At 38.9% G+C, this 9,772-nt stretch overlaps 1 non-coding gene across 1 annotated transcript; it reads left to right on the top strand.

Moving 5' to 3' along the window:
* Positions 1-2,528: 2,528 nt before the first annotated feature.
* On the top strand, positions 2,529-2,666 carry LOC114610165. Its single transcript, XR_003709654.1, has one exon. It is a non-coding gene; the product is annotated as a small nucleolar RNA SNORA17 (small nucleolar RNA).
* Positions 2,667-9,772: the final 7,106 nt, after the last annotated feature.

The following is a 9,772-nucleotide window of genomic DNA, read 5'->3' on the forward strand; positions in this document are numbered from 1 at the left end:
CTCTCTCTCTCTCTCTCTCTCTCTCTCGTAGAGTAGGATAACTAGTACAATAGCTGTCTCTTAATCTAAATGCCTGAAGAACTTGGCTCTAATACTAGTGAAGGAATAGTTCAACAGCAGGATAGATGAAGTTGCCAGTAAAAGTAATGGCAAACAGGCAAAAATCAACCAACCAAACAAAAAACAAAAAAACAAAATCAAAAAAAACTAAAAACAACAACAAGACCCTTCTTCCATGTATTTTGATGTAAATTACCATCAGCAGGTGTGGCACAATACTAGTTAGGACCTCATGATGAGTTTCAGGAAGGAGGATTATAATTGACAGGAAAATTTCTGTCACATTTTATTAGAAATATGTTTGTTCACATATATAAATATATTAAGCAGATGTTTATAGTTTCTTTCCTCTAAGTCTTTATCATGTAATATTTAATATCAATTAGAATAATATCAATGGTTATTGTGTTTATGAGACATACCTATAATAAATTATATAATGCATTTGTGCTTATACATGGAGAGCTTGATTTTCAGTTGTACACAGGATGGTTATATTGGGCATGATCGGGACCTGGTTATTGTTTACATTTGGAAACTAAGCATGACATAGGAGATATTATATGACCTTTGGGCCCGTGGACAATCTTGCTTGTCAATTTAGTAACATTTGTAATTAACTAAAGCCAAGCTGATGGGCATACTTATGAGGGATTTTTCTTAATTTGATCATTTATTGTGAGAAGATCCATTCTAAAGCTGGGCCATACCTTCTGATGATAGCCCATATAAGCAAACATGGAAAAAGGGAATTTTTGGTTTTTGCTTACTTGCCGTTTCTTTCACTGGCATGTTCATCTATCTTATTGCTTAGGCACTCTTTCACCGGTACTAAAGCCTACTTCTTCAGGACTCCAAAGTATGATTAAGAATAGATGAAAAATCCAGCCTCATGGACTGAACATGTATCAGATTCTTGGCCTTTCCATCGGTAGCCAGCTGTTGAATAGCCAGCTCCACACCAAAGCGTGAAAGCTACTCTAATAAATCATATATATATATATATATATATATATATATATATATATATATGTATATGTATATCCATCCTATCTGTTCTGTTTCTCTAGAGAGCCCTGACTAACACACCTGGTCTCAGTTTATTTTACAGAGCAAGGTGATAAAGACAGCATTGTACTGATACTAAGAACAATAAATCAATGGAATAGGATAGAAGGACATAAATAAACACACATGGCTATAAATCCCTCAATTTTCAGCAAAGGTATTAAAAATTCAGGAAGCTATGTAGGACCTACAGTGTCATGGTGGAAGCTAGTGGCTAACCACCTCAGCTACCATCTGGGCACAGATTCAGCTACTTTGAGTAGGTCCACCCATTGTCTACCCTATCTATAAGCTTCTGAAGCACATGAAGGAGCCAGTTCTGCAGAGCCAGAGCTGCAATATAACCATGACTCTGGCAACAGCAGAATATCTTAAACAAGCCTCAGCAATGGTTCAGTATTTATTGTGCTTCAGAAACCATAAACCTTGACCCAGACCAATGACTTTTTGGAATGAATATTCATATTCAAAGCTATCTGGGCAAAATAATAATGGTAATGATGATGATCACCATCATCTATGTGATACACTGAAGTTTTCAATGTCACTATGATAAACAGATTTCAATGGAGAGTTGAGAAGGATAAAGAAGTGAGGCAGTCATAAATGGCAGAGAGAGGTGGAACTAGAGATGTGGCAACAGTTATAGGTGTGAGAGAAGCCTGTGGTGGGCAGGGGAATATGTGTCCCTGGAACATGTTGCCCAGCTGCACAGTCTTCCTGGTTCTGGACAATGGCATGATGTCCAAGACAAAGAATGGACTATTTTATGGACTGGCCCTCATTGAAAGATCTCTATGGTCTGTTCATCCTCTGGAGGCCACTTTGGTATTCGTAATCTGCTGTCCCAGGCCATGTTGATGCTCAAGGTTCAAGCAGATGTCTGTGGTTCTAGAGTGACTATGAGGTGTGATGATGTCCCTGGCCGGGGGCACCACTGAAGGCTATACAGATGTCCTTGGTCTGGGCCACCACCTGAAGCCATGGTGATGTGCTGGTCTGTGCTATAACTGAGAGCCATATCTGGGTTCATGGTACTATTGCAGTTGGGTATGTATTAATGTCCATGGTCTGTTCTGCCACTGGAGACCATTCTGAGGTTCATGCCCATATGCACATGCTGATGCAGGAGACCATGTGGATGTCTGTGGTCTATGCTGTCTCCAGAAACCATGTGTAAGTCTATGATTTATGTTTCTGATACTGACTGTAAAGATCAAGGAAGCTACTTTGGCCATGATATTGATGAGTGCAGACTCACAGTTGGGAAAGAGGGACATAGATGGCAATATGACAATTGCTACCTCCACCCCCACTTCCACTCAACCCCACCCAAAGGAAAAGCCTAGACAGAAAGCCAAGGAGAACTCTTAAAAATTGTGATAAGGACACCCCCACCTCGTGCCAAAAGGGGGCAGTTGTGTCACATGTGGCTGCTGTGTCACATGAGTGTCAATAGGTGGCAGAGAAGAGAGACATTACATCTACACTCAGTGTTCTGACCTGTGAGCATCTGAATGATTAAGTAGTTTAACACTTCACAAACAAACTCAAGCCTGAGTTGACCACCAGTCTGGTGCCAGGCAGGTCTGGATAGGCTCCCAGGGTGGGGATCAAGCTGGAGAATAGAACAACCCAGTCTAGGACCATGGCCTCAGGTGGGACTGAGCCCTAGACAGATGACCAATGCATGGGGCCACTCAGATGGTCCCAGGTGAGAAGCAAGCCCAAGACCTGTGCTATGGGGCTGCACAAAGAGCTCACCTGAGATGACTACCAATCTGGTGCCACACAGGCCTACTAGGAAGCAGATCATGCTCCAGATAACCCTTGTCTTGTATCATAATGCACAAATGGGGCATAACGCTTTTGAAAACACTTCTGAGATGATGTCAGACACTCAGAGAAGCAAGTAAGTGGTGGAGAAATGGAAGAGAAAAAGAAACAGGACATGAACAACCAAGAGAGGCAGAACTAGAAATTCAAAGGTATTGAGGAACAGCCTGTTGTGTGTAGCCTGTGACACCACCTGGGACCTTGGAAAGGTCCAGGCCTGTGATAGCACCTGGAGCCACATCTGGTCTGTGGCCCTGCAGCAGCAGGAGTCTTTTACCACCAAAGGCCAGGTGGATGTCCTTGGCTGCTGCCTGGGCACATGTTGATATCTAAAGGATATGCAGAACTGGCCCCACCCCTTACCTGACCCATGGAAGATCTGGCCCTGGGAGCATGAGAGCTAAGAGAGCTGCTCCTAGCCATCTTCAGTACTCAGGAGAGCTGCACATTTCTGGAGTTGTGGGTAAGCCAGCCCTGAAGGCAGGAGAGCTGGTCCTGTCACTTGTCTTCCTTCCAGTTACATGAATGAGGTTGAGATACCCCGCTCATCCCTTGCCATCTGCAGCAGGTAGGAAACCCTGGCCCTTGGTCACAAGAGCAGGAGAGCTGTCTCTGCCATTCACCTGCTGCAGCACTTGAAGGAGAGCAGGCCCTGGACTTCACCTCACAGTAGAGCTTACCCTGATAGCAACCTGAGTCTGTGTGTATGAACGTGGGAGAGCTGGCCCTGTCTCTTGTCTTCTGTGTGGCAGCAAGGGCAAGGGGGGAGTTGTCCTCCACCCATCCCTCATCCATCACCACCAATGGCAGGTGAGGGAGATGGCTCTGGGGTCATGAGATTGGGGATATGGCCATGTCAGTCACCAGCTGGAACACTTAGGAAAGCAGGCCTCACACCTCACCTAGGTTGTAGGGTAGAGCTGATCCTATTTGCAGGATCGACTACTGTAAGGTATGAAAGTGGGAGAACCAGTGGACTGACCAGTTCAGATACCTCTCAGGCCCAGATCCAGAGATTTAAATTAGTGTATCCCAATATCTACCACATCAGTGAACTGCTGGAGTACATGAAGGGGCCGGTATTACAGATCCAAAACTTCAGGATCTCTATGACACAGAACAATAACAGGATACCTGATAGGAGTCCTAGTAAGGTTTCAGTATTGATAGAATAGGAAAAGCCAGAGGCCTTTGTACCAGACCAATGAGTCATCGCAATGAACATTTGTAAGCAAAGACACGTAGACAAAAAGGTATACACTGTGGGATACACTAGGATACACTACAGATTTTATAATGAGATTATTTTTATTCTGTTGGCCAAGGAAGTTCAAGGGCAAGTATTAAGGTAGGGGGGGATGAGTGGTGTTGGGGTGCATGATGTGAAATTCACAAAGAACCAATAAAAAATTAAAAAATGTGATAAGGATGCTGAAGTATAGTTGTTGGCATCTGATGGGGGTGTAGTCGGGGAAAGACTAAGTTTTCATTAAGGGAAAACTCTCCACTGAGAGTCTGACCATGCTTTAGTGAGTATATAGGTAACACAAATTGAACTTGTTTTCTTTAATGGGGGGAGGTGGTCACAAGAGTGGTGTGGGGCCGAGCTGGGAGGATTGGGAAGAAAGTGTTCTTGGGGTTCATGATGTGAAGTTCAGAAATAATCAATAAAAATAACATGAAAAATACATTGAAAAAACTCTTCAGTAAATGTTGCTGAGAAAGATCAATATTCACATGCACAAAGATGAAACTAGATGCATCATTCTTATCTTCCATATATCTTCACAATGGACTTAAATCCTGAACTCAGTAGCTTGAGAGAACACAGAAAAAACACTTTAAAATATTAGCATAGACAAGGACTGTCTGAAAAGTATGCTAATACCATTGGAAATAAAAAAAATTGACAAATGAGACTGTGAAGATTGAAAAGTTTTGCAACACAGAGGAAACAATAACTAAGATGAAGAGAAGACCCATAGAATGGAGATAAATCTTTGCTATTTATCCATCTGATAAGAGAATATTATATACGACATTCAAAGAACTTCAAGAATTGAAGGGAAAAAGAAATCATCCAATTAGTAAATAGACTAATGAACTAAGATACTTTTTCAAAGAAGAAATGTAAACAACTAATAAATACTTGAAAAAGCTTCAACAGCCTTACCCATAAGATACAAATTAAAGTCGCTTTCAGATCTATTTTATCTCAGTTAGATATCTATCATCAAAAGAATGGCAACTGCTGGCAAGAATATGGAGAAAGAGGAGGCCTTATACACTGTCTATATGGATGTATATTGGTAAGCTATTATGGAAATTTGTATGGAGATATAAAGAAATTCTATATAATTCAGCCTTATCACTCCTGGGTTCACATCCATAGAATTCTAAGTGTGTATATTATAGATATATTTGTACATTCTTGTTTATTATTCACAACAGAAAAGAAGTGGGTCAAGCCTGTATGTCCATCATCAGATAAAATGTGCTACATAGACACAATATAATTTTATTCATTCACAAAGAAAATTGAAATCATGACACTTGCTCAAAAATGCATAGAAGTAGAGATCACTATATTTAAGTGAAATGTATCAGACTCAGAAGGAAAAACATGACACATTTTCTCTCAAATGCCAAATTTAGGTTTGAGTGTGTATGTTCATATGTGTATATGTGTATAATGAAATTAGAAAGGTTACCATGAGAGGAGATGAAAAGGTCATAAGCTAGGGACAGCAGTATTACAAGTTACATGTGACATTAAAACATTAAGGGAGAGGAAAATCACCAAAAGATGGGGGAAAGAAAAGTAACGGTGGTGATAAACATCTAATTACTATAATACAATCATTTTCTTATATGCTGACTTAAAAAGAGAAAAATTGTAAAATATTAAAAATCCTTTCATTGTATTTGATATCAGTAAGAGGCAAAAACGCATCCATAGATTTATTTTTGTTATTTTTATTTTAAAGGGAGAACTAACACCTTTCCTAAAGAGAACAGGACATTTGATTCTGAACTTCAGCTGAGTTACTTTGGCACTTTGTGGTCCTAGAATAGTTATAAATAGTGCCCTGGATATCCCCTTTGCCTCTTCAATGGGTAATGAAAGCTGCCTAACAGCGTTGCATAAAGATGAAATGAGATATAACACAAAAAAAGTCCTTTCCTCATAAATGCTGGTAAGTTTTCACCTGCCCTACTTCCCCAAGTTGCTTAAGTGAACCAGAGATACCAACTAAAAACAAAAGTGAAGAATCTGCCCATCACAGTCATATCCTGTCTACCCCACTGCTATGATTTGAATGTGCTCTCTTTTCTCTAAAACACAGGCTGTAATTTAATCCTCATTAAACAATATTAGGAACTGGGGTCAAGTGGGACTGTTATAGAAAGATCAGTGATCAGGTTTTCTTTTTCTTTTTTTCTTGGATATTTTATTTATTTATACTTCAGATGTCATCCCCTTTTCCTATTTCCCCTCCCTAGAAACTCCCTATCCCATCTACCCTCCTCCTTTTTGCTTTTATACCATTTTAATTACATGCAAGTATTAAGGTCAGTTCTAGGTTGAGGAACTACCAATACAATAGATGCAAATAGTCAAGGAACAAGCAAGACAATAAACACAAATAGTCAAAGAACAAGTAAGGCAATAAAAAAAAGTCCCATGATCACTGTTTCTAAGGGCTTATCAGGATGACCAAAATATTTGAGTCAATTTCCCTTTCCTAGCCCAAAGTCATTTTCATGTCTGAAGCCTACTTCCTTGTTCTAGCCTAAAGTTTAGATTCCTGCCTGAAAATACTTCTTTGTTCTAGCCTAATGTCAGCTTCCTGCCTGAAGCCTACTTCCTTGTCCTTGGCCAGTATCATATTCCTGCCAAGCAGCCCCAAAGGCTTTCTGCCTCTCCCCCTTTTTATTTCATTATCAAGAGTGAGCCTGTCTTAGGTCATTCTGGCAATAATGCCTTCCTTACCCATTATAGAATATGCATTATTCAAAGCAATGTGCTTATATCTTAGGTTGGTAAGGCTCTGTGCAGAATCTTACCCATCCTTGGCTTGCCAGCCGGTTAATTTAATAACTTTGTCTGGGGGTCCATTTTCATGTTCAAGCCAGGTACTTGGCTTCCAATATGTTGATGTTGCTGAAATTCGGCATATCAGTTACAGAGGTCTATCAACCAGTTTTTGTTTTATTGCCCTGAGTATCACAGAACCTTGGTATTCTGAAAAAAAAAAACAAAACAAACTTGCAAGTACTAGAAGTGAGTCAGGCTTTAAGAAGAAGCAAGAGGATACTGGGCTTGATTATTGCTGGTATAACAGCTTTACTTACATTAATTGTTAGCACCACTATTTCTGCAATTGCTTTAACACAAGAAGTTAAGACAGTTACTTTTGTTAATCATTCAGCAAAAAATGTTACTAATGTGTTGAATATACAAGAGGATTTAGATAGACATTTGGAAGAATGAATTGATACTCTTTATCCTATTCAAATTATTGGAAGGAGGTTCAGAGTTTAAGGGTCAGGAGCCATCTTGAGTGTCATGCCAAATAACCCTGGATTTGTGTTAGTTCTAAAATTTACAATGGTAGTCATTATAATTAGGAAGAAGTTTAAATACACTTGCAGTGCATTTGGCATATTTCTACCACCTCTCTGGATGTTTTAAGTTTGTATAGTAAGCTTATGAATATAAAGAATGCTGCTCTGCTGAACATTGATGCGGCAGATACTGCTGATAAAATTACCCATGGCCTGAAGTCAGTATTTCTATTTTGGTCAAGCTTTAAGAATGGCATATGTAGCTTGATCATCTAGCCGTTTTTTTGTCCTGGGAATACTTTTACTCCTGCTCATCATTTTAAGTGATCTGGTTTCATGAATCGATTCATTCATGTATATACTGAATGGGTTATGGGATAATGGTGTGCCTTTAGAATAGGTCTCTGATAACAGCTAACTTGTCCATGAGTCAAGTAACATATCTCTATGTGATGTCCTGTACTACCTCAGGACTATGCACTAAAAAAGTATGTACCAGTGGTAGCCTTTTGGCCTTGGATAAGAACTGTGAACCAAACTAAACTTTTCTTTACAATGTGTCTATTCTTTGGCAGTATTTTATTAGCAACAGAAACTAGACTAAGATACTCATGTTAGCATTCTTCCTGGAACCACTGAGTGAGTACTTTTTCTCACTTTCACCAGGTTCACAGGATGCTGCAGTTAAGTGTCTCTTCTTTTACATGACTTTATATTTTAAGGACATCACATTAGATTGGGGTCTTATTTTACCCAATTATGTCTATAAGGACCCTTTCTTCATTGAAGATCACTCAATCTTATTTGAGACTCAGTGTATCTTCACTATTTTTTCTATTCCTCTTTCTATTTATTTTAAGTTAGAGTGATAAAACAACTAAACTCTTCACAAACGTGCAATTAAGCTTCCAAAAGGAGAATGAGCAACTAAAGGAGAAAAGATTTTATTTTTTGTTAGAAGTTATTCTTTTTATTTTTTATTCTTCCCCAGTCTATGCTCTTTAAAAGGAAGTGAGATAGCTTAGCCAGTACAAAGTCTAGTCTTCAATGCCTGGCACCTCATTTTAATCCTCAGAACTTGTGGACTCAGAATTAAATTAAAAGAACCAGTTTCTGCAAGTTGTCCTCTGATTCTTGAATGAGTGTCTTGGCACATTTCTGTACTCACATACAAGTGGACACATGACACACAAATACAAATAAATATATATTTTTAATTTAATATATGAAACTCATCTTTTATCACTGGTAAGTTTTGCTTTTCCTTCTTTTGGATGAACTATGGACATATACTCAAGATTCTTATATGGTAGATGTTTGTCTTTTCTATTGTGTTCTGTATCTTATCTTTTGACTGGTTTATTTGTATGTGTATGGAGTAACATATTTAAACTTAATTTTTAATATAATCTTATGTGTTATCACTGTTTTGTTTTAGGTTGTAGGTATTTGTTTCCATGTTTAGGTATGGTGAGGTTACCCACAAGTTGTTACGTGCTTTCAGCATGTACACATCAGTGTGGTTTGATATACCATATGTTTGAGGTCAGCCTGGGCCACATAAGATACCATTTCGAACTGGTCAATAGTCATCTCATGTTAGCTCCAGGTAAATTTAGTGAGTTTGCAATGAATTTCTGTCACTTACCTCAGTCCTTAACAAAATTGTTATGCCCACTCCATAGTCTATTTTCTATTTCTCCCCCATCTTACAACCTTCTCCCTTCTTGCCACAATGTGGGGGCTGTTACTATTACAACCTCACACTGGTGTTTAATATCAGACTGCGACATCTTGGCTGGACCATCAGTGTCCAATGCATCTACCTTGTCTGTCTCACACAAGATCCCTCCCCAAAGGCACTCCACCCATTTGGACTCTCATGGAGCTATGCTTAAAAATCATTAAGCTCACATCAATCATCAAAGTAACAGTTGCTTATGTGATATGCAGAGATTGTCAAGGAGAAGGATGAGGGGGACTAAACACAATAGTAAATTTTCTGTCTAGAGAATATGCTAATTATGCTAAAATATTTTATTAAAATATGCTGAAATTTAAAAGCGTCAGTATCACAGAATTATACTTATAATACCTAATAATAGAAAATGACATAAGGGAATTATTTCATAAAGTTTTCATAAATTGGCAAGACAAGTTTGTGACATACTTCATTGTCTTGCTGAAGTTTCCATACTTGCTTCCTGAGTCAAATGTTAAGTACAGAGGCAGACATAAT

Source organism: Grammomys surdaster, unplaced genomic scaffold (assembly GCF_004785775.1).
Source record: "Grammomys surdaster isolate TR1022 unplaced genomic scaffold, NIH_TR_1.0 126029, whole genome shotgun sequence".
Classification (NCBI taxonomy): domain Eukaryota; kingdom Metazoa; phylum Chordata; class Mammalia; order Rodentia; family Muridae; genus Grammomys; species Grammomys surdaster.